This window comes from Nuphar pumila, chromosome 11 (assembly GCF_984573655.1).
Source record: "Nuphar pumila chromosome 11, dmNupPumi1.hap1.1, whole genome shotgun sequence".
Classification (NCBI taxonomy): domain Eukaryota; kingdom Viridiplantae; phylum Streptophyta; class Magnoliopsida; order Nymphaeales; family Nymphaeaceae; genus Nuphar; species Nuphar pumila.
In genome coordinates this window covers 19,112,519-19,139,861 of record NC_143259.1, presented here as the reverse complement: position 1 = coordinate 19,139,861, position 27,343 = coordinate 19,112,519, and the positions used below count along the sequence as shown (strand labels likewise).

Here is a 27,343-nt window from a genome sequence, read left to right as displayed (position 1 = left end):
AAGTAGCATAATTGCATTACTTTATCCTTCAATTTTATATAGTCAAGTTAGGTCCCCCCACCCATTCTATTTTCTGTGCCAACTATGCCGACAAATATTCAGCAATTATCATCTCCTCTTATTTTAATTGTCTTTGAATTTCAGAACCATGTTGCACTTGTTATGTCTTTTGTCAATATGATTTCCGTTTCACTGATTTCAAAATTGAAGTGGTTGCATAATTTAGCAACCCAAGGTAACTGGGTTTCAAATGGTCAGCACTTAGCAGATGTACATTGGTTCATCTTAGAATATCTGAGTTCCCGCTTAAAGCCATTGCATTTAAGAAGGAAAAATGGGTTGATTAGATTAAGTTGATTTAAACATTTGCAAGTACTGAGCAAACACAAACATGTTATGCATTGTGTTCTTTGTAGATTACTTGTGTTGAATTTACCAACAAATTTTCCTGGATCTGCATCCTTATACAATTACAGGATGGAAAATATCAGAAGTACTACTATGGTTTCATTGCATCCATGTGTATCAATCATTTTGGTTGATCTTGTTTGTCTTGAACCTTCAGAGACCCAGTACCACAATATGTCAACCTAGAATGGGTCAACAGACTGAAGAAGTAGCATGGGAAACTTTTGACCAAAATGGGGAATGGGAGTAGATCTAATTGTAGAACTTGCACATTTGTCAGTGGGGAGTTCATGTGCACATGTTCTACATACGCCGTATGGATTATTTTGTCATTTTTGCATAGGCTGCAAATGGGATATGCAACATATGAATCTCATTCATGAGGTATCATGTTTCTTAGATTTGGTATATGATGATGTTCCAAGGTAGTCACAAAGGAAAGGAAGGAGAGACAAAGCGTTAGAGGTGTTGTTTCTCTATTAATCGATTCCCTCATTAGGGAAATCGTGAAAGCTTCACATTATATTAGAAATAACAATACAAAAGATAGTTTGCAAATCTGCCCATTCTTAACATATTACAAAGAAACTAACTATATGAACAATATGGTAAGAAATAAAAAAACATAGGAAACATCATATTATACACACTATGAACATATCGGATCTGGGTATTGGACCTGGACCCAATACCAAGATCCAACCAACGTTATCTCTTAATAGCCTCCCTCAAGTTGTACATGGTAATCACCATGGACAACTTAGACCTCAAATACCAAAACTTCAGTTTTGTCAAACCCTTTGTAAAAAGATCTGCCGATGAATCTAGATTCAAATTCCCCATCTTCAATTTTACTTTTGATAAGTATTGATCGATCTCTATATGCTTGGTTTTTGCATGGTGTACAAGATTCAATAAGATCTTGATGGCACTATGATTATCACAAAATAAGACTGATTTAGGGATGGTCTCATCTAGCTCATGTAGCAAATTTCTTATCTATGTTAACTCTTCGGTGCTTGATCAAGCTATGACCCTTTGTTTGCGACTTGACCAAGAAACAAGATTTCCTCCAACAAATATACAATCCCCATAAATTGATCTTCTTTCATCTGAATCTCTTGCCCAATCAATATCCGAATAGGCCATAACCATGAGGAGATCTTTCCTATGATCTCTTTTCTTATAAAATAATCCATCACCTAGAGTACCCTTTAAATACCTCATAATTCTTTTCACGACTTTCATGTGAGTAGCTCTTGGCTGGTGCATGAATTGAGACACTGGTTTACTGCATGCACGACATCTGGTTTTGTAAAGGTAAGATATTGCAACATTCCGACAATGCTTTTATACTTGGTTGGATCACATACAATTCTCCATCATTAATACCTAACTGCTGATGTATTGGAACAAGAGTTAACAAAGGCTTGCAATCACACATACCTTTTTTACGCAAGAGATCCACAATATACTTATACTGAGTTAAGACCAACCTATCTTTCTTTTTATCAACCTCAACTCCTTAGAAGTACTTCAACCGACCAAGATCCTTCATTTTAAAACTTCTGTTCAACACTTTATTTATTTCTTGAATATGTTCATCTGAGTTCCATGTAATAATGATATCATCCACTTATATAAGCAAAACAGTCATGTACCCTTTACCTTTGTGGATGAACAATGAATTATCAAGGGAAGATCTGCCAAATCCATGTTTTTGTATTTCCAAAGAGAAACTCTCGAACCACGAACGAGAGGCCTGCTTTAATCCATATATTGCCCTTTTAAGTTTACACACATATTCTGCTAGATTATTCTCACTATATCTCTGTGGCTGCTATCAAGAGATAACATTAACTGAGTCTCATTATTATTGTTGTTTCCTAATTTGTATAGTTTCCTTATTATTAATGTTTCCTTTATTTTTCAGTTTCCTTCTTGTATAAGAAAATATACCTTTGAATTTTAGTTTCTTTATTGTATAAGGAAATAGGTATTGTTGTAAAGAAAATACTGTATGTCATACTCTATAAATAAGTGTAACGACCCCAAACTGACCCTCGAAAAATGCAATTTTTTTTTAAAACAATTACGGAAAACCTCCTAAAGACCAGGGGCACATTACAAATTTAATATTCACAACCCATCAACTATTTCAGACATAGAATAAATTTAAACCATGAATTGAAATTCATTTATTTAATCAAATGTGTTAATAAAGTTTATAAACTCAAAAATCAACTCTAGCCAATCCTGTCCACATCAGAACTCGGGCCACCAGACCATAAACCTCAAGTCTTCCAGTCAGCCAGTCTTATCACCATGGAGCCTCAGTTCTTGAAAAAACATTTTAGAAAACGGGTAAGAACCAAAGTTCTCGTACGAGATCCTCTAACTTTCCAACAATAAGAAAAATTGCATAAAGTAAATCAAGCAGACTTAAGAAGAATCACAAGTAACATATTATCAGAACAACTTACCATCTAAGCAGGTCAAGCAAGCAAACCACAATTTCATGTTAAATTAAACATTCAGGGATGCATGAATTAATGCTAAACATTTAGGGATGCATGAATTAATGCTAAACATTTAGGGATGCATGAATCAATGCAACATGCATGAATAACTTTTTGAGTTAATTTATTATAATTGCTTTTGCATGCATGTCCCTATTAATGCATACAAATTTAATTTTCACTTTCTTACAAACCCGCAAATACTAAAAATGGGTAAAGTTTTCGAGGTTCAAGGCAGTTTCAAGTCGTAACTTAACACACAAATTTGTATTTTAATTACTGGATTCCACACTTGTTCCCCGACTGATATCATGAATCATCACCATCAATCAGAACATTAAAAATCATCACCTAATTCTGAGACATAAAGAAAATCAACATCCATTGATGCCACTTTCTTGGTATATCAATAACTACAACTGAGTCAACAATACCACCCCAGGCATAGTGATTGAAAGTTCTCTAGAACCGCGGTCGGGAACATGATCGGGATCTTGGGGACAACAAATGCACATTGTGTTTAGTATATTTACAGTTCTCCACGACCGTCATCCAAGGTTCCCACCCTTTTAGAGAGACACCAGGGAAGAAAGTTATTACTATGTTTGGTCTCTTTTACCATCTTAATTAATTAAGAGTTCTTTACACAAGAACAGCTATGCAAGTCATCATGCAATAGCAAATTTAGACCCTTGCCCTATCAATTCAACAGTTTAATTAATTTAGAAACAATTTCCAGAAATCATTTTGCAATGCATTTACAGTTTCACTATCATTTTGGAATGCATCTAAAAATCAGTTTTAAGTGTGTTTGTTCCAACTGAAAAATCTGTTTATAAGTGAGTGATTGTACACCATTCAGATATGTGTGTAAATGTGCATATCTGAAGACCGGATTTAGATGCGTTGATGTCCATATCTGAAAATCAGATCTAGGTGTATGCCTTGCTCAAGCCTTGATCATGCGCAACCAAGTTTGAGGGTGAGCCTTGCACATGTGCAACCTGTGCTAACGTGTGTCATGCACTTAAGAAAAAAAACTTTGAAGTGAGTATTTGGAATTTGAGAAAAACATTTTCTAAGGTAGAAATTGAACCCTTATAAATTCATGCTTGTTATATATATACACACATGCTTAACAGTCATATATATATATATATATATTCTGATTCAATGCTCCCATTCAGATTAGAAGAATCACGAACTCAAACCTGATGGTTTCAAAGCATATGCAGTAGCAAACAACTTTACATGCTCAGTAAAATTTTACACAATAAGGAACTAAAGGTCTAGCATAAACAGTAAAGTACTAACAGCAGAAAATACTCTTTCAGTCTGAGAGTGATCTGAACCTGTTTTAGGTTCAGATCTGCCTTGAAACTGTTCGCCACTAACACATTTCAATGTTTATATCTTATTTCAATAGGTTGTAAAACAGATTCATGCTAGGATCAAATTACACAGATAATTGAAAAACACACGCTGATAAGTACTTACAGAACCCAGCACACTCCACTAAACTGATTTATGTGGGTCTGCACAACACACACCACGAACATGTTTCTATTTATTATTATTTTTTCACGTGTTCACACAGCGCACATACTTCCAAGGATCAGACCTTGATGATTGAACACACAGATCAAGCAGAAATATCATAGGTTTAACTAATACAACATTTGAAATAAATCTGGACAGGATCAACACATAAAAATTCTATATAATCAAAGAAATCTATTTAGGCTACAAACATCACTAATTTATATCCAGACTCAACCATTAAACAACTCCCACATGCATGTAAATTTCATGCTAAGTTATATTTAAAAATCATAACCAATTTAGGTTATTAAAACCTCAACCCCCAAAAAATAAAAACGCAGGTTTAGACTTTTAGATTCAAACTAAAACAACTATAATAAAAGTGAACCCGATCCAATGACACGCTGACTAAGAAAAATCGTGTTTATCTGAAAAAAATCATTAGTTAGAACTAACAGCATATATATATGTGTGTGTGTGTGTGTAGATACATATATATAGGCTGAAAGGAAGCATCAACTCAATCAAATATGGTTCCGAATTTGATAAATCTGTATAGACATACAAATTTGATTTCTCTTTTAAACCCATACTTGATTCAGTCCACACAAATCCTCCCACTCATTGGAATAGAGAGAGAGTCCCGTACCTTGTCTTGAAGATTCACAGAAAAGGAGTTAGAAGAAGAAGAAGAAGAAGAAGAAGAAGAAGAAGAAGAAGAAGAAGAAGAAGAAGAAGAAGAAGAAGAAGAAGAAGAAGAAGATGGTGGTAACGTTGAGGAGGTACACTCTTTGCACCCTCTCTTTCTCTCTCTTTTCTTTCCTCTTTCTCTAAAATTTTTTCAGCTTGATGTCTTTGAGAGAGGTTTAACTTTTCTCTTATTATAGTGAGAGACTCTCTCATTAGGGGGTGACAGCCCCCTTCTAGATGGAGTTTGTTGGGGTAGAGTTCTACCCAAATTAGAACTCTACCTCTATTATTATATCTATTACTTATATATATATATACACACATTCTTTTTTTTTTTATATTGAGGGTAAGGGGTGACCCCCTGATAGAGGATATGCTTGGGGTAGGGTCCTACCCAAGGTAGAACTGTACCCTATCATGACCTCTTTTAATATATAAATATATGTGTTTCTTAAAGTTTAAATTCATTTTTGTTTTAAGTTATGGATGGGTTATGGGTCTGGGTTGGACCCATGATCCAAATCCATATCTATTTGGACTTCAGCCCATACAAGGCACTAGTCAATATGGATCCTGGAATAGGCCCAGATCCATGTTGACGTCAATCCAAATGTATATAGATTGGACTATTCCGATCCGAATTGGAAAAAGTCCTAAAATAAAGGCTGGTCTAATTAGAAAAACACATTTCTTGAACCAACCCATATCCAAATTCCACAAATCAGATCTCCTATGAGATTTATGTTCTATAACGGATCTAACTATGGTCCTAGATCCATTTAACTCCTCAATTTCACCTGAATTTCACTTGAATTTAAAAGTTAAAAATAAATAAATTTTGCAAGTGTTACATATCATATATAGATATCTTCAATGGGTCCTGGACTAGGTCCAGAACCCCATTGACGTCAGCCATATTTATTATTTTCAATAATTTTGACATATTAAATATAACTATTTAATTAAAAATTATATTTTCGAGCTTAAAAATATAGGAAAAGCTATAAGATATTACATCCCTACAAGTTCCCAGGTGCACTAGTTCAGCGTGTGCTGTTGCCAACACACTTTCACGAACATAATCATTCTACTTTGAAGTATCCTGTCTTGGCGATCTACAATCTCCATCGGTCTCTCCTTCGTCATCAAATCCGGTTGTACCTCGACTGCCTTATACTAAATAACATGTAAGGGGTCTGGTACATACTTCCTCAACATCGAGATGTGTAAAACATTGTGGATCTCGGAAAACTGAGGTAGTGCTACTTGGTATGCTGACACACCAACTCACTCGAGGATCTCAAAAGGTCTAACGTATCGAGGACAAAACTTCTCATTTTTTTGAACCTGAACACACTCTTCGTAGGCGATATCCGGACAAACATGTGATCGCCCACTGCAAAACTAAGCTCCTTACGCCGTTGGTCGGCGTAGCTCTTCTGTCGGCTCTGTGCAACAACTAATCGCTAGTGAATAATCCGCACCTGGTCTGAATAATGTTGGATCACATCCAAACACTCTACTGCTCTAAATCCAACTTTATCTCAATACACTGAGGATCTGCATGGCCTACCACATAGAGCTTCATATGGGGCCATACCAATATTGTCATGAAATTGTTATATAAAAACACTGCAAGCTTCACATGCTTATCCCAATCTTCTGCTTAATCCAGCGTGCACACTCTCAACATATCCTCAAGAGTCTGGATCATACGCTTTGTCTGTCCATCGATCTGTGGGTGAAAAGTTGTATTGAACTTCAACTTGGTGCCCAAGGCATTGTGCAACTTGTGATAGAAACGAGATGCAAAACGAGGATCTCGATCTGACACGATCAAAAGTGATATCTCGTGAAGTCTAACGATCTCGTTTATATACAGATTTGCCAAACTCTGACTCACCCTGATCGGTATAAAGTGGGCGCTCTTCGTCAATCGGTCTACTATCACCCAAATGGCATCATGCTGAAGACGGGTCCTCGTTAAACCCACGATAAAGTCCATCGATATATCATCCCACTTTCACTCAGGGATGTCCAAAGGCCGTAGCAGTCCACTAGGTCTCTAGTGCTCGATCTTAACTTGCTGTCAAGTAAGAGATCGAGATACAAACTCAGCAACGTTTCGTTTCATTCCATTCCACCAATATATTTTCTGTATATCTTTGAACTGTGAAGAATCCTTGCAAACAATAAAGTTTTCAAATAACTTGATACTTCAAATACTCAATACACAAAATAAATGCACAATGTTTATAAGCTTTACACCACAAAAGAAGTGCAATAAATGCACAGTGTTTATAAGCTTTACACCAAAGAAAGTGCAATAAATGCACAGTGTTTATAAGCTTAAGGAGACAACTCTTTACTCTAATACATGCATAGAATGGGCTCACATAGCCCTTATTTATAAGCAAACTTAAGAGACGTTGGGCTATTTCCAACAGCTCTTATTAGAGATGTTGGGAATCAGCCCAACGTCTATATTTTTAAAACTGTGTACACAGTCAATGGCTGACTGTTGTACACTGTACACAGTCAGCCACTAACTGTGTACAAAAACATTATATAAAAAAAACAAAAATAAGAAATGAAAAAAATTACAAAAATAAAAAAATTAAAAAATAAAAAGGAGGAATTACAATCATATTCAAAAACATGAATATGCGTAAAATGTAGAAATGACTAAAATACCCCTACAACCAATACAATAAAGAAATATATATTTTATATATACAAGTAGATGAATACATATACATATATGAAATATATATATATCTATATGTATCTTTTTTTATATATATAAAATATATACAGAAAGTACATTGTCTTATAAATTACAATTTAACACCCCCCCTCAAACTTAGGGCAAGATGACCGAAAGTTTGCCTAGTAGGAAATTGAACCGCGGAGCACACAAAGCTTTGGTGAAGAAATTTGCCAACTGATATTCTGAAGTTACATATGGAAGATCTATAACTCCTTTCAGATATGCTTCCCGAACATAGTAACAGTTCATCTCAATGTGTTTAGTACGCTCATGAAAAGTATGATTTTTGGCAATGTATATTGCACTTTTGTTATCATAGCATAGCTTGGTGGACCTTTCTATTGAGATCCCCATGTCTTCTAATAGCTGATGAGTCCATATAATTTCTATGGAAGTAGTTGCCATGGCACGATATTCAGCTTCTGTTGAGCATAGAGACACTTTTTGCTGCTTCTTACATCTCCATGAAATCAGCGAGTCTCCTAAAAACACACAAAAACTAGTGGTGGAGTGACGGTTATTTGGGTCACCTCCCCCGTCAGAGTCAGTATAAGCAATTAATTTTAATTCAAAAGAAGATGATAAGAATACTCCCTTGTTTAGTGTGCCTTTTATGTATCTCACAATCTGCAAGATGACACTCATGTGAACTGATGTTGGTGCATGTTGGAACTGACTTGCAGTATGAACTGCATGAGAGATATCTGGTCTAGTAATACTCAGATACATCAAAGATCCCACAAGTTGTCTGTAGGGGGTGGGATCGGAGAGAGGAATACCATCATCAATCTTCATTTTGGCTCCTACTATAGCAAGAGTTTCACAAACCTTATCATCTGTAATACCTGACCGGTCAATAATCTCAGAAGCAAGCTTAGTTTGAGATAAAAAATACCCTCTATGAGAGTAAGCTACTTCAATACCCAAATAATAAGTTAGAAATCCCAAATCAGACATTTCAAACCTATCCTTCAAAATTGATTTTATGCTTTTAACCCCTTTAGAATCACTTCCGGTTATAAGCATATCATCCACATATAAGAGCAGAATGACAATCCCTGCATTGGTTTTTCTATCAAATAAGGCAGTGTCAGTGAAATAGGAAGGAAAACCATTTTCTAACATTACAGAGTTAAATCTATCATACCAAGCCTTAGGGGCTTGTTTTAAACCATAAAGTGCATTTTGAAGACGAAGCACTTTCCCTTTGGGAGTCTCCATTCCTGGTGGAGCATCCATATATACCTCTTCATTCAGATCACCATTTAAGAAGGCGTTTTTAACATCCATTTGATAGATGTTCCATTTGTTGATTGAAGCAACGGTAATGAGACATCAGACAGTGACCATTCGGGCCACAGGGGCAAAAGTTTCTTCATAGTCAATCCCGTATTCTTGACTATATCCCTTTGCAACTAATCGAGCCTTATATCTCTCAAGAGATCCATCGCTCTTAGTTTTTACCTTAAATACCCATCTACACCCTATTGCTTTCTTACCCTTAGGAAGATCTTGGAACTCCCAAGTCTTTGCCCTATTGAGAGTTGAAAGCTCACATTCCATTGCTTTCAGCTATTCATCATTCTTTTTGGCTTCTTCGAAGTTTTTGGGTTCTATATAAGAATGAATGACGCTAAGGCAGGCTCTATGTTTAAGAGTAAATGAATCATATGAAATAAACGTAGAAGGCATCTTTCTACTTCTCTCAGTTCTTCGTAGGTTTTCATCATTTGTTGAATTGGACCCACTAGGTTCATTGAATTTTTCAATTGCACTCCTAAAACTGTTTTTATCTCTATGGGTATATGTTATAGGATCTCTCAATGCTCCTTCACTTCTATGTTGGGAGATAGGTGGATGGGAAGAGCCATCTTCTTTATCATTGACGTCATTATGAATGAAATCATCATCACTATCATCATCATGTGCTAACATTTCAAATAAAAAGGAGTAATCCATGTTTTCTTCAAAGGGTTCACTCCTTTCAAAACCATTAACATTTTCCAGAAAACTCACATTTCTGGAAACATATAGCTTGTCATTCTCAATATCATAACAACGAAACCCTTTTTGGGTTTCAGAATATCCAAGAAAAGCACAAACAATGGCTTTTGGAGAAAGCTTGTCATTCTTGTCAGTTAGAACGAAACATTTGCAACCAAAAATTCTCAACCGACTATAGTCGGGTTCTTTGGTATACAATTTTTCAAAAGGCGAGATATTGTTCAAGTTTTTAGAAGGTACCCGATTTATCAGATAGCCAAATGCTAAAGCTGCTTCAGCCCAAAAACCTTTTGGGATGTTTTGAGAAATAAGTAATGTTCGAGTTGTCTCTATTATATGTCTATGCTTCCTTTCGGCTAATCCATTTTGTTGAGGGGTTTTGGGACAAGATCTTTGGTGAAGAATACCATGACTTTCAAGATAATTTTTGAATTCAGTTGAAAGGTATTCTCCACCAGAGTCAGTTCTAATTTTTTTTAGATTTTCATTAAATTGATTTTTAATTATCATATGATAGGTTTTAAAATTGAGAAAACTTCATATTTGTGTTTAGGAAAATAAATCCAACAATATCTCGTGTAGTCGTAAAAAAAATGACATAATATGCAAAGCCTCCTTTTGATAGGACGGGTGCCGGTCTCCATACATCCGAATGGATAATTTCAAAAGGTCTTGTTGTAAACATAGATCTTTCACAAAAATGCAATTTTTTCATTTTCCCAAGAATACAATCATTACAAGTTAAATCACTTTTACATAGACTTTTAACAAAAGGTAAATGAGATTTTTTTGCAATATTTGGATGTCCAAGTCTCTTGTGCCACACATTAATATCCTTTTGTTGGACAACATTACAAAACGAGTTCTTTGGAATTTGAAGGGAATCGACATAGTATAGATCGCCCTTCCTAGAGCCTTCCCCAATCAATCTCCCGGACCGACGATCCTGTATCCAACATTTGTTAGATGAGAACTTTATATCACACCCATGATCCGAGAGTTGAGAAACAAAAAACAAATTTAAGTTTAATTTGGGTATAAATCTAATTTTTGGAATAAAGAACCCTTGTTTTTCAAAATTTCCTATTCCTTTTACTTCAAGAGATGTTGCATCCGCAGTTGAAACAAAAGATGGAGAGGGATTTTTTAAGTATTCGGAAAAAGAACTAAAACTTGGGGTCATGTGAAAAGAAGCACCCGAATCTAAAAGCCAAGAGGTCTTACCGGGAGGAGAAGAGGTTGACATGTCGGCTTCGGAAATAGCCCCTTTTAAAAGAGGTTGAAGTGCATCCACAATTTGTTGCAATGAAAGAGCTCCATTTAAAGATGACGAGCACTCTTCCTTTTGAGGTTGGGATGTAGTAGCCATGACAAGTAACTTTTTCCACTTTGGGCAAATAGGCTTGATATGCCCCGGTTCCTTACAAAAATGACATAAAAGCTTGCTATAATCCTTCTTCCCTCCTTGACCACTTGAGTTTTGATTCTTGAAGTGAGGAGGCTTGTAAGTTGCTCCCCGGTCTTGAGATAGCATTAATTCCTTCATTTTCTTCATTATAGGAAGATGTAGCTAGAACACTTGGGTTGTTCTTGCTTATACCCATACGAGTCTCTTCCCCACTTAGTTTAGTAATTACATCTTCAAGAGAGGGGGAAGTAAAGGCGGATAAAAGAGAAGATCGGATTTGTTCGAATTCAGGCCTAAGCCCATTCAAAAAATTAAAAAATCTATCTTCTTCCAATTGTTTATAACGAAGCTCTATGGCTTCTCCACTCCACTTGGGTTCGAGCATAGCAAGCTCATCCCAAATAGAAGAGAGTTCGGCAAAATACTCCCTTATAGTCATCTCTCCTTGACGAAGAGTTAGAGCTCTCTTTTGGAGGTAATATTTATGAGACAGGTCCCTAGAGGTGTACATATTCTTAAGGTACTCCCACGCTTGAGAAGCCTTCTTAAACTTGATAATATTGGCGTTAATTCTTGTTTCTACGGATGAGAAAATCCATGAGAGGATTTTAAAATTCCTCATCTCCCATTCTTCACGCATTTTGGTGTAGTCTTCAAGAGCCTTGGCTCTTTCTTCGCCTTTAAGGATTTTTATTTCTCCTTTTTCCATCAAGGTTATCTTTGGCTCCGGTTCGGGAATCGAGCCTTGAACATAACCCCAAAGCCCTTTTCTTTTAATATGCGCCTCCATGTTTCCGGCCCAGACGTGATAGTTGGACCCATTGAGTTTGAAGCTGAGAGAAAAATGAGTCTTTTTCACCCATTAGAGATGAGAGATGATGAAAAAGAATACGTACCAGAAAGGATTTTTAGACATTTCTTGATAGAAGAGTCTTCTAAAATATTGGATGAACAAGTGAATCCACTTCAATCACCAAAAAAAATCGAGGGCACGCTTTTCGAGGCACTCGAAAAAGTGAAAATCCACACGATCCTTTTTTTTTCTCCAACCTTGCTCTGATACCATGTGAAGAATCCTTGCAAACAATCAAGTTTTCAAATAAGTTGATACTTCAAATACTCAATACACAAAATAAATGAAGTGTTTATAAGCTTTACACCACAAAAGAAGTGCAATAAATGCACAGTGTTTATAAGCTTTACACAAAAGAAAGTGTAATAAATGCACAATGTTTATAAGCTTAAGGAGACAACTCCTTACTCTAATACATACATACAATGGGCTCACATAGCCCTTATTTATAAGCAAACTTAAGAGATGGGCTATTCCCAACAACTCTTATTAGAGACGTTGGGAATCAGCCCAACGTCTATATTTTTAAAACTGTGTACCTGACTGTTGTACACTGTACACACTCAGCCACTGACTGTGTACAAAAACATTATATAAAAAAAGCAAAAATAAGAAATGAAAAAAATTACAAAAAAATAAAATAAAAAGGAGGAATTACAATCATATTAAATAGCATGAATATGCGTAAAATGTAGAAATGACTAAAATACCCCTACAACCAATACAATAAAGAAGTATATATTTTATATATACAAGTATATGAATATATATACATATATGAAATATATATATGTATATGTATCTTCTTTTATATATATAAAATATATATAAAAAATACATTATCTTATAAATTACAATTTAACATGAACATCTTGGTACTAACTGGATGAACGAAATACTTTGACCTGTGGGCTTCACTCATTAGCTCCTCCCGAAGAGCTTTCAAAACACACCATCTATCTCCGAACATAATAGTTCTGTCCTCATGATAAAACTGCGCGTTCGGCTTCTGAGCACTCTCGCACAACTTTTTGAATTCCGGATCGGCTGATTGAATCTCCTCAATGATGTTAGGTCGCTCCCTCATCCCTACATAATGGATGCGTCCGACTTTGTTTGCAAACAGTTGCCACTTGACAAACTCCTCAAGTCCCAACTCCGACCAATCAAGCTGGCTGTCGAAACCGATGTCTTCCTACTCAGCGCATCTACCACTACATTCGCTTTACTTGGGTAGTAAGCGATGGTAAACTCATAGTCTTGAGGAACTCTAACCACCTATGCTGCCTCAAGTTCAGATCCTTCTGCGTGAAAATATACTTGAGACTCTTCTGGTCAGACAAAATTTCAAACCGCTCTCCATATAAATAGTGATGCCAAATCTTCAATGAAAAGACACTGGTTGCTAACTCTAAGTCATGTGTAGGGTAGTTCTTCTCGTGCACCTCCAACTGTCGAGAAGCATAGGCGATAACCTTCTCATGCTGCATCAGGACACAACCCAAGACGGTTCTTGAGGCATCGCTATACACCACGAACCCTCTTGACCCAGAAGGTAAAGTCAAGATCGGAGCTAAGGTCAACCTGTTCTTCAGCTCCTAGAAGCTGTAATATTGTGTGTTTTTATACTATGCTAAATTATGAGATTTCAGAAAAATTGGCTAAGTGTTGTAGTAAAATCGATAAGTCCTCGATTTTAGGTGGGGTCAACTTAGTCTAGGCTTGGCCTATGACCCATTGACAAGACCTAAACAAGCCAATTAAGATTTGGTAAAACTTTTTATTTTTGACCTTTAAAATCGAGTGAAATTCGAGCAAGATTCGGGTTCAGGCGAAATTCGGAGGCAAAATTCAAGTAATATATCATTAGATGTGTATCAAAATTCTGAAAACATTGTTTTTTTGTTTTTCTGAATTCGGGCTATGGTTGGCCCGAAAATCACATTTTTTCAAAAATGACCCGTCTCGATGTGACAGATTCTGGATCGGATCGGATCCCTTTGACCCAAGCTAATATGGATATGGACTCAGTCCAAGACCCATATTAATTAGGATCTGGTCCAGGTTAAGATCCATATGGATATTGAATATGGATTTGGATCTTAGATCCATATCCAAATCTAAAATCAAAGTCCAACGAATATTCCGATGGATAGTGTTCATTCCTGATATCGGTCGAGAAATAAGTATGGAACCCAATAATAAAATGCAAATTGTGTGTTAAACTACAATTGAGAACCTATTTTGGACTTCGAGAATTCTGGTGCCTATTTTGAGTATCCGCAGGTTTAATGAAAAGTGTAACTAAAATTGTGTGCATTTAATAGGGACATGCATGCAAAAAAGAACTTTGATAATACGTTAATTTATTCATGCATGCGCATTGTATCATGCATATTTACTCTTCTGTATTAGTTCATTCATTCATACTTGTTTCTGTTTTATGTGAGAAATGATTATTGCATGATAATTACTTTTAAATGTTTGAATAGTAAATGGTTTAGGAGATTGTTGTTATATTTCCTCTGAATACTTGTGTAATATTGTGTGTTTTTACAATAAGTTAAATTCAGAGATTTTAGAAAATTTTGGTTGTGTTGTAGAGAAATCGATAAATACTCGATTTTAGGTAGCGTCAATTCAATCTGGGCTTGGCCCAAGTCTCATTGACAAGACCTAAACGAGTCAATTGAAATGTGATAAAAACTTTTATTTTCGATCATTAAAATCAAGCGAAATTCAGGATCAAATTTAGGCAAAATTCGGAGGCAAAATTCAAGTTATACATCAATATGGTGAAGATTACGATGAAACTTTTAGTCCAGTAGTCAAAATGGGTACAATTCGTGTCATCATATCCCTAGTAGTCGACCGAGGATGGAGTCTTAGCCAGATAGATGTTAAAAATGCATTCTTGCATGGAACCTTAAAGGAAGAAGTGTATATGGAGCAACCTCCTGGTTATGCCGAAAAGGATCCTACTGCCTGGGTGTGCAAGCTAAGGAAATCTCTGTATGGGTTGAAACAGGCGTCCCGTTCTTGGTTTGAAAGTTTCTCTATGCAAATTCAAAGCTATGGTTTTAGAAGATGCTCTCTGGACCACTCGCTCTTTATTTACCAAAAGACAGGCATCGTTATACTTCTTCTTATATTTGTTAATGACATTGTGATGACTGGGAGCTCAGATAATCATGTGCAAGACGTGAAGCAGTTTTTAATGAAAACTTTCAAGATGAAAGATTTAGGGGAGTTGAGGTACTTCCTTGGTGTGGAAGTTGACAGGCAACAAGATACATTGACACTCATGCAACAAAAATACACTTTTGATCTTCTAGAAAGAGCCGGGATGACGAATTGCAAACCAGTCAACACTCCGAGTCTATTACATCAAAGGCTAAGCTCTGAAGATGGCCATCTCTGTGTCAACCCAACAACGTATAGAAGCCTTGTGGGGATGCTGCAGTACTTGACTTTTACCAGACCTGATATAGTTTATGCTCTCAATCAGGTATCCCAGTTTATGCATGCTCCAACGGAAGGTCATATGGAAGCTGTGAAGCGCATTTTACGATATTTAAAAGGAACTATAGGAGATGGACTAGTTTATCGCAAGAATGATAACCTGCATAGAGGGCATGAACTCATCACTTATACAGATGCAGATTGGGCAGGGGATCCAGATGAAAGACGATCTGTCTCTGGATATTGTGTATATATTGGACACAATTTAGTGTCCTGGAGTAGTAGAAAACAAAAGGCAGTGGCACGGTCAAGTACAGAGGCTGAATACAGGTCGATGGCTGCAGGCACGACAGACGCTACATGGATTAGACACTTATTGAGTGATCTTGGAGAGACAATTATTCGATCATTTCTTCTATGTGACAATCAAAGCGCAATAAATATTGCATGTAATCCTATTCAGCATAGCAGAACGAAGCACATTGAGATTGATCAACATTTTATACGGCAGAAAGTCGAGATGAAGGAGATAGAACTACGTCATGTTCGAACAGAAGATCAAGTAGCAGACTTGTTTACCAAGGGGTTAACAGGGCAACAATTTTGGTATTTGAAGAGCAAGTTGTACATGCTCCAAGACCACGTACAACTTGAGGGAGGGTGTTAAAATATGGTATGCGTATGGATTTGGATCCAGATCCATACACACGTTATGTTTTATCTTTTAACACATGCTCAATGCCATTTCATTAATGGCATGTCTGTAATTTTTCCAGCATTTGTATTTTTCCCTATGTATAATGTTTAGGGCTGGGAGGTTGGATTAACGTGCGCCGCCCCCAGCCATTGTGAATCTCCCTCTTCTCTCTCTCTCTTTTCTTAGTTCTTGCAGTGAAGGCTGAGCCCACAGAGAATCTCATATTTAGCACAACCTCCACTTTCGTAGGATCTATGGACACTCCATTCTTGGAAATGACGTGTCCCAAAAACATGACTTCCTCAAGCCAAAACTCACATTTGGAGAATTTGGCGAATAAACGTTCCTTACGCAAAGTCTCCAAAATAATACTCAAGTGCTCACGTTGCTGCTCTCGGCTTTCTGAATACACCAGGATGTCATCTATGAACATGATCACAAAGGAGTCTAAAAAAGGCTTGAACACCCTATTCATCAGGTCCATAAAAGTTGCGGGGGCGTTGGTGAGTCCTAGGGCATAACAATAAACTCGTAATGCCCATATCTGGTCCGAAAGCCGTCTTGGAGATATCATCTCCCCTTAATTCTTAGTTGATGGTACCCAGATCTCAGGTCGATCTTCGAGAAAATCTTGGCCTTCCGTAACTAGTTGAATAGATCCTCGATACGCAACAACAAGTATTTATTCTTTATTGTAGCCTAGTTGAGCATTCGATAGTCGATGCACAACCGCAAGGATCCGTCCTTCTTTACGAACAATACATGAGCTTTCCACGGTGAAGCACTAGGGCAAATAAATCCCTAATCCAACAGTTCTTGTAATTGCTTTTTGAGCTCTTCGAGCTCGGCAGACGCCATCCGGTACGGTGCTTTGCAAATCGGTGCAGTACCCGGTAGCAATTCTATGTTGAATTCTACCACACGAGGCAGGGGAAGTCCTGGAAGCTCCTGTGAAAACACGTCTGGAAAATCACGAACCACGTCCAGCTCGCTGAAGGGAGTAGGCGACAGATCAAATTGGATGACACTGACCAAGAAGGCGATGTATCCCTTACGTAAATAGTTCTGCACCTTCAGCGATGACATCATCTGGCTCGCACGAACAGGCTTGGGAACCCTGAATTCCACCTTCGGAAGATCTGGTGGAAACAAAACAATCTTGCATCTCGACAAAGGACCTTGGCATGATATCTGTGCAGCCAATCCATGCCTAGGATGACGTCGAATTCTGTCATGTCCAGGAGGATGGCATAGGCCGGCAAATGTTGGCCTGCCAACACTACGTCTAAGTCGGGTATGTAGGTGGCACAAACCGTGTTTTTCCCAATCGGGTTATACACGTCTAGGGCATCACTGAGGCGTTTTACAGGTATGTGTAATAGTTTAATAAATTTTACAGAAATAAAAGAGTGCGTGGCACCGCAATAAAAAAGCATGAATGTTGCTTGATTAGCAACCTTGATAGTACCTTGCACAAGCTCCTCCTTGGTCAACAGTTCGACCGTGGCGGCGTAGACCCATCCCGGAGCCTTCTTCGTATTGCTGCAATGCGGCTGTTGTTGCCGCTACTGAGATGGTCAAGGGGGCTGGGGCACACCACCAGTCCGCCTGAGGTCGTCGGCCTCCTTCTTGCGGCAATCCCAGATGTAGTGGCCCATCTTGCCACAATACAGGCAACCGCCTGTCTCACGAGGGCACGCTTGCCTAGCATGCAACCGCTTGCATCTAGGACAGACCTCGCCGGATTGTTGTCTGGGCGGCGGGTTGCCCTACTGACGCTGTCTCTTGGTTGGAGGAACCTGCTTCTTCCCTCCTTCTGACTTTATCGGGAAGGGCGGCCGCTTGACTTGGCCGCCGGGGAGGTTCTTGTTTTGCTCACCACCTGCCGCAGGTGGTTTCTTGTCCTGTGCGCTCTTTGAACGCTCACAGTCCTCACTCGGGAGGGTAGCTGCTGCTACAGCCGTAGAAAAAGTCGGGGGCATACTAGTGAGGACTCGATGTCGGAGTCCCTCCTTCAGCCCCCAGATGAATTTCTCGGCTCTCTCGCGGTCGTCCTTGAATAAGTTGGGGCAATAGCGCTCCAATTGCTGAAACTTGGTGACGTAATCGCCCAAACTCATGCTGCCCTGGCACAACTCCAAAAACTCGACCTTCTTTTTTTCTCTCGCATGCGAAGGGAAGTAGTTTCCTAGGAAAGCATTCTTGAAGGCCTAGGGAATAGCGGTAGCTTTCGGGAACTGCACTTCTCGGGTCGTGTCCCACCAGTCGTAGGCGTCCTCCTTCAGACGGAAGGTCCCAAAAAGTGTCTTCTTGTCGTCTGGGTCTGACAAGACCTGGAATACTCATTCCACCTCCTTGACCGAGCTCTCTGCCATGTCTAGGTCTACCTTGCCTGAGAAAATTGGTGGATTGAGCTTAAGGAATTTCTCGTAGGTCACGATCGGCATCGTCTCCGAGGAAGGAACCTGGTCCCGCTGCCAGTGGACTTGGCTCCTAATCGCCTCGGCAAGGGTGTTGAGGGAATCCATCATGAATCTCCTCCCCTCGGACCACTCGTCTGTTGAGTCCTCGTTCGAGCTTCTCACAATCCTTGTAAATAAACCAAGGCACATAAGTCAAAAATACCAGAAATTAGAATAAAAAGCATACTATTCTGCCAGTACTATTTCATAAAAAAATCCAGCTGTGCTAGTGTACAAGCCAAAAAGGAAAATTATCCGTAATGGAGTTTGTAGAATCCCATATAAAACTTGACAGGTACTAACTTCCTCTAGGGACGACTAGTGAACTGCCGAAGGTACTCCTTATTACCCGTGTGCCTAAACCTACACAGAGGGGTAAAGGGAGGTGGCTCATCACTCAGGGTCTCCATAGAGCGGTGTCGTAGGCGTATACTCTGGCGAGTCAGAGATGTAGATTGGCGAGGCAGGTGCGGGTGTGCAAGTCGGTGAAGCATTTCCCACGGTGACTGCAGCGTGTGGTAGCTGTTCGCCTGCTGCAGGTGAGTCTAAGGCATCCCAGACTGAGGTAGTGGTGTAATGACCCCAACTCATACTCCTTGAAAATACAGATTTTTTTTTTAAACAAATGCGAAAATATTCCCAGAGATCCGGAGCCTTTACGGTTCCACTCCCAATTGGATAACCACACACACCACAATAGAGCTTACACTTATCATCCAAACCAAACCAAACCAAGCCAAACCAAGCCAAACCAAACCATTATTCATTTATTTGAAAGAAAGAATGTTTAAGCAATAATTGCAAGACATATCAGAGTTATTTAAATGACATAAAAGTAAATAACGAAAAATTGAGCCACACTGTCTCTCTGTGAATCGTCCAACACAAATGTGACACTCGTAACTCTCCCAGAAACCAGTCACTTCACTGATCACCCGCGGCTGCAAAAAACTATAGAAGTAGGGTGTTAGAACCGAAATCCTGAGCATATGTACTTTTAATGAAACAAGTGAGCATAACAAATACAAATAAGATTTCATGCAATCATTTAGAGGAAAGCAATTATGACAACTTCATAATTTCAATTAAGTATTCATGCAACAGAGAATAATTTCTAAGCATGAAGAATCATTAAGCAATAACATGAATCACAATTTAAATAAGCAAGACATTAGAGATTAAACATCATGCATCCACCAACATGTAACAATTAAGAGAACAGATAACATATGCATGTTCTAATGCATAGCAGGAATATGCATGATTTATGTGCAATGCATGGACACTTTATTATCTTTCATTACAATTGTCCTTTCCATATGCATCCTTATTAAATGCATACAATTTAAGTTTTTCTTTTTAATTACCATTGCCCGCGGATACGCCAAATAGGTAGAATCTCCGAGGTCAAGTTAGGTTCTTAGGATAGCTTAACACAAATTGTATTTTATTATTGGGTTCCAAACTTAGCCCTCTACCGAATCACCTTCAGAACATTAGACCTCCACATTTAATGTCGGGGACACTAGAGACCCTCTACGGTCATAAGTGTCACTTTCTTGGTATACCAAAACAACAACTGTGTCGAATACACCACTCTCAGATAAAGTGACAGACTCTCCCTAAAACCGTGGCTAGGAGAAAGAACCTCAATATCGGGTTCAGGGGTCAAAGTAAAACACGAATTTTTTGTATCCTCGTGGTCTCCCAAAACCGAACCTCTAAAATGCCCATTCTTTCGATGAGAGATCTCAGTCCATACAATACATTGCTCTTATTCATTATCTTTTTATTTAAGGGTCATTTATCAAGTTTTGCAGTTCAGCATGCAAAAGCAAAAACAAAAACTCGGATCTACCCCTGCGAGAGTCATCACGGGACCATCGTCCGCGAAAAAGCATAGAACAATGTAAACACAATGCAATAAAAATAAACATCATCTTTACGATGCATTTAAAAGTAAGGAGCACCCAATGCTCGAGGCTCTCTAGGCCTGCGATGATTCACTTGGATCATCGATGCACCATATGCAGAAATTATACCATAATGCAATACTTCTAATGCTTCTCAATGCACACTCATTAATGCCACTTAAAGATGTGCTTGAACGATAATATGCATGAGCATGAATTTACAACTTTATGTTCATCACATGCTTTCCTTTGATGCATACATTCAAGACAAATTTCATACTTCTAGTCATCACACATAATCATATCTAAGTGCATATTTTTCTTATGTACATGTTAATGTCAATGCATGTTTTGCATTTAAATAAACATTACATGCACATTTTTATCAGGTGCATATGCAACTCTCAATGCGCTGTTTCACTCTAGAACAAACATATGCACATAATTATGCAACTGTATACATGCAGCAAAAATCTAAATTTTCAGGTTTGCACATGCTCACAAATTACACATGTAACTAGTATTGCATTCGAATATTGATCGCGCACAATTAGTCAATCATAGGCATGCGGAAATTACTTTTTAGCCCGCACATAGTTGAGACTTTCACAAGGGCAAGAATCTGATTTTTTTTTTCTTTTTTTTCAGGGCAACATGTAATAAATAAATTTTTTGTAGAAACAAGAATCCAGCACCCTTAACACGTTTTTTTTTTTATAAGGGTTTACACCCAGCCGACCCAGTCAGCTGGGGTTCCAAAAGGCCCAGCCGACCCTGGTCGGCTGGGTTTGTTGCAAACCTACCCCAGGCCGACTGCCAGGCCTGTCCCAGTCCTGCTCAAGGCCGGACTGGGCCTGGCAAGGCCCTGCCAGCCCTGGGTTAGCCGGGCCAGCCCAGCCCAGCCCAGCCGAGCCCTTCGTCTGGGCCTGACAGCCCTTGCACAAGCTCAGCCTGCACCTGTGCAGGTGCTGTCAGGACTGGGCAGCCCAGACACAGCCCCCTTGCTGTTTCCTTTTTTTTTGAACGTGGCCAGCACCCAGCTGGCCGGGTCAAAATCCCAGCCCAGCGGACCCTGGTTGACTGGGGCTGCCAGCACTTGGCTCAGCCGACCGTGGTTGGCTGAGGCCCAACACAACAAGAGATACTTTTTTTTTGTGGGTATACTTATATACCTTTATGACAGCATGCTTACATGAACACTAAGATGAATTTCAGGATATCGGGCATGCTTGATACATTAAAACAAGTTTCAGTATGCATATACATGAGATTTTTGCATAAAGAATACACGCATAGGTCGAAATACTCAAATTTAATAAGATACACAACTCGGATATGATATAAATACATAAGCAAATATGCAGCCACGTGTTATGAGTAGTTACATTCAAATTTCAATACACTAACAGTCTATAACATGGTTTTTTTTTTATAAAAATCGGCAATACTAGCATGCACATTCATAAACAACTATATTTTTCGATAGATTAAAATTTCTGTTTTAATATAAAAGACATACACAGAATTTTCTTATAAGAAAGAACCAAAAACCCCCATATAGAAGAGGATCTATGGATCCTTATTCATGCATACTTGAGTGAACATATGGATTCATTCCTTAACCATGGATTTAGATCATGGTATGGCATGAGAATCGAATCAGTATTCGATTTCTCACTTATGTCAAAAGAAGAACCCGTACCTCAGAATCGACGCTTGGGAAAAGCTCAGAGATGCCGATGGCGAGGAACGGCTCAAGCGGAGGTCGTCGGGATGTTTGCCGAACACACGGAAGAGAAGGTGAGGTGACTGGTGTGCAGGTGCGTATCTGAGTGCACGTGTGTAGGACACTTTAGTGTCCTGATATTGGCACAACCTTTCACAATAAGTGTTTATTTTCTAATGACTTGGCAAGATTGTCAACCCAGGCAGAAGCTATTCAAGAACCCATAGAGGTAATGGTGTCACACAGATATTACTGTAAGTTTATTTTTTTTTTGTTTTTTTATTCAGATCTCAGCAAACAGCCAATAAGAAGCATCCAATTCACATTTATATCGTGGGATGCCCATAAGGTCTCTGTAAGCAGAAGATTTACTGCTACAGGTCCATCCCTTGATGCCTACTTGAAACTGACCACAACTTCAGGTTATATTACTAAAAGCCTTTATGTTTGAACATTTATGTTATCCGCCAGAACCATGGTAGAGAAACAAGAGACAATAACACTTATGAGTTGATGACATACAAACCAAAACACACACTGACATGAATACAACCCACAACCACGAGAGGAGTGGTGCACGTAATGGCTACCACTCGAATTTCTGCCAATCGATCAAGCTAGAGTAGCATCCATGTATCTCTTGCCATTACTGAACATGATACAAATATAAACTCCAAAATATACTTACCGATGTCCAACTTGTCAATATCCCAGCACTTAACGATGAATATTTTAAAATAAAAACTTTATTTAATTCCAACGTCAACCATTCAAGAATTCTATCCACGAATTGGGATTCATAACAACCTAAATCCTCAATGTGTTTCGATTTGGGACCTACGGCAGACCAAAACCCTTAATGCCAAAATATCACACTTAACAGGATCTGAATCCATAAGTCGGAAACTCCCTGTTTCTGTTTTCTATTAGGGATTTACTGCTCTCACGAAACCCACTACAGTATCACCCTTCTCTCCGAATTTTCCGAAACCCCAAATTGGGGCTTTTGGGTTTTCGGCACCCCAAAAGCAAATCACAACTTCCTTACTGTCGAAAGTTAGCGATTTAGGCCTTCCACACATTTCAAACCCCAAATCGCCCTTTTTCTAAGGATTTTTGGTAACCCACAACACATATTCGACCCATAAAATACCCAGAAGAAAAAAAACATAAACCTACCTTAAGTCGGCGAGATGAAGAGGAGTCGGCCACGGGTGGGAGCTCGCCGGCGGTCCTGCTGTCGCGCATGAAAACGAGAGGGAAGGAGAGAACGAGAGAGACATGAGAGCCAGAGGGGAAGAGAGAACGAGGGTGAGGGAGAAAAAAGGGTCCGACCCCTATTTGAAGAGGGGCGACCCCTGAAAAGGAAGGGGATTTCCACCCTCCTCTCGACGACCGCGCACCCCTCCCCTTGGCTTCCCTCATGTTAGGGTTCCTTCAGAACCCTAACAACGAGGTTACCTCCTCACTTTATCGGGCAGGACCTGCCTTTTTTTACTTACGAGTTTTTTTTTCCACTTAACAGGGTGCGGGCCGGGTTCGGGTCCGAGATCGACTTTTGGGATCCAACCATGTGTTGGATCCGAGTCCCACTAGCGGTGTGGATCCGGATGGATCCAATTGTGGATCCCTTGATATGCATTTGTGTACATATTTTTCACACATATATATATATATATATACAAGTTGTTACACCTATATAAGTAGAGATTCTATCTGGATCCGGAATGTGGATCCCAGGCCCAAATCAACCAATGTATGCATAAAAAATCCAAATAAATAAAAGAAAAAAATACGGTTATTACAAGTGGTGTCCTCAAGTCCCTGAGCTACAGTCGCCTCGTCGTACTCTGCCATTAGGAGACAAGTGTCTAGGGTGTGCTCTGAGTCTTCGCAGAAGACACACTCTTCCTGGACCTCGAGGGGGATGTTCTCCTCAGAAACATCCAGTGCAAAGTGTTGGTCAACTCGTACATGCGACGACACACGTCCCTTCTCTCGTGTATAAACCGCCGACCATGTTGCAGCTAATGGTACTTGGTAAGCAGCCGGTAGCGGGGAGACCCAACTATCCGTAAAGGTGGGTGGGGGCGGTCAGTTAATCCAATAATCCGACCAGGATGTCGCGCGTCCACCCCTTTCCATGAAGGGGCTCCTACCCCTCACATATCAGCCATGCGTCCAACGCGCACCACGACTCAGGCCACTACCAGCACCAGCCGAAGAGTCCATCTCACAAAAAAAAACTGGAACAACAGTATACATAACAATTTAGTCTAAACATGAAGTGAAAACTCAAAACAAGAGGGTTTACTTACACCGCGATGTGGATGTTCGATGGTCGAAACTCACTGTCCTTGTCTGCTTTGATACCAAGCTGTAACGCCCCAAAATTTCAAACTTGTAAACTTTTAAAAATACTTAGAAAACCTTTCATTTTTCAGAGTTTTTATCTGCGAAAATGATTTTTTTGAAAAGCAAAACAAGTTGACAACTTTGGACATGTTATCGTAAAAATCCATTATTATTGTAGAATATGATGGGGTTGTACAACCACCTGTGAGTGTAGAGAGAGAGAGAGAGAGAGAGAGAGAGAGAGAGAGAGAGAGAGAGAGAGAGACGGTTGCACAATAGAACTCGTTAATTGAGATTAGGGCTTCTCTCTATATTAAATAGAGAGAGGCAAAAACAGAAAAATTAAATCTAAGTCCTTATGAAAATAATATTTCAGAAAACCTCTAATATATGAGAACTTAACCAAAAACCACCTATTCTCAACACTCCCCCTCAAGCTGGAGCATAGATATCTATCATGCTCAGCTTGTCACAACATCTGGAGAAATTTGGCCTAGCAAGAGGCTTTGTAAACATATCTGCAACTTGGTCTTCAGACTTTAGGTATTTTGTAGTGATATGACCAGCTTGAATCATATCTCTTACATAGTGGCAATCAACCTCAATGTGCTTTGTTCTCTCATGAAAGACATGATTGTTTGCTATATATGTTGCCGCTTTGTTATCGCACATCATGGTCATTGGAGAGGAAACCTTCACCTGGAGATCATTAAGAACAGTGCGAACCCATATCAATTCAGCAGCTGTTTGGGCCATAGCCCGGTATTCTGATTCTGCACTTGACCTGGAAACCACATTTTGTTTCTTACTCCATGAGATCAAGTTGTCTCCCAAAAACACACAGAATCCTGTGGTAGACTTTCTATCTACTACAGATCCAGCATAGTCAGCATCAGAATAGGCTACTATCTCCAAAGTTCCACCTTTCCTGAACAGTAACCCCTTTCCAGGAGAGGATTTTAGATATCTGAGAATCATTATGGCTGCATTCCAGTGTACCTCAGTTGGTTTGTCCATGAACTGATTAACTTTGCTTACTGCTAAAGCAATATCTGGTCTGGTCACAGTTACATATAATAACTTCCCTACTAGGGAGCGATAGCTTTTACTATCAACAGGTTTTGACCCTTCTTCAAACAATTGAACTTTATGGTCCATGGGAATATTTGCTGGTTTAGCTCCCAACATGCCCGTTTCCTTTAATAAGTCAAGAACATACTTCCGCTGAGACAAAACCATCCCTTCACGGCTTCTAGCAACTTCTATACCCAGAAAATACCTGAGTGAACCAAGGTCTTTTGTAATAAAGTGTTTTTGAAGATGAGCCTTTGTGGCTTCAATAGCTTTCACATCATCTCCTGTAAGAATGATGTCATCTACATATACCACCATAACAACTATGCCAGAGCTAGTTTTCTTTATAAAAAGTGTATGATCTGCTGCCGATCTATTAAAGCCAAAACTTGACATCACTTCAAACAATTTTTGAAACCATGCACGAGGACTTTGTTTCAAGCCATAAATCGCCTTTCTCAATCTGCACACCTTCTGACACTCCCCCTCAACCTCAAAACCTGGAGGTTGTTGCATGTAAACGGTCTCAGATAGATCCCCATACAGAAATGCATTTTTCACATCTAATTGACACAAGCTCCAACCATGCTGAACAACTACTGAGAGAACAAGACGGATGGTACCCATCCGTGCCACAGGAGAAAAAGTTTCAAAGAAGTCAATTCCATATGTCTGAGTATACCCTTTCGCGACTAATCTGGCCTTGTACCTGTCAATAGAACCATCAGATTTGTACTTTATTGTATATACCCATTTACATCCAACAATGTCAGCATCTGCTGGGGAATCAACTAGATCCCATGTATGCTGAGAGACCAAAGCTGTCATTTCTTCTTGCATAGCCAGCTTCCAGAGATTATCGAGTGCTGCCAGGTGATAGTTCAGAGGAATGGTTTCAGCAGACAAGGCTGAAATAAACGACTTCATTTGATGTCCAATTCTGGCATGGGAGACATAATGAGATATGGGATATAAGGTGCATTGTCTTGTCCCCTTTCGTAGAGCAATAGGCCTGCTATCATCATCCTGAAGATCACTATTGTCTGTAGAACTTACCTCAGGAGAAGAAGAAGATGAAGGCTCTTGCGGACATGGAGCTCTACGCACATATACCAATGGCAGATTATTAAATCTGGAAGAGGATAAAGTTTGGTTCGGTAAGGAGGGCACAGATTCCAAAGGAAAATGAGGGATAGGTAATGGAAAAGACTCAGCTGGATCAACCTGCAGCGGGGAACCGGTACTAGAGTAATATGTAGTGGATTCCAAGAAAGATACATCCGCACTGACATACTCTCGGCGAGAAATAGGATCATAACATCGATAGCCCTTTTGATTCTTTGGATAACCGATAAATATGCATTTTGTAGCTTGAGCGGCTAATTTATCACGGTCAGGGCCAAGTTTGTGTATAAAACAAACACATCCAAATATTTTTGGTGAGAAAGAAAAAAGTGGGG

General features: G+C 39.1%; 1 protein-coding gene across 1 annotated transcript in view; it reads left to right on the top strand.

Annotated features, from left to right (window-relative positions):
* The window catches only part of RAD51C (RAS associated with diabetes protein 51C), a 174,068-nt gene that overhangs the window by 21,601 nt on the left and 125,124 nt on the right, over positions 1-27,343 (top strand). The gene's annotated exons all lie outside the window — the stretch shown is intronic.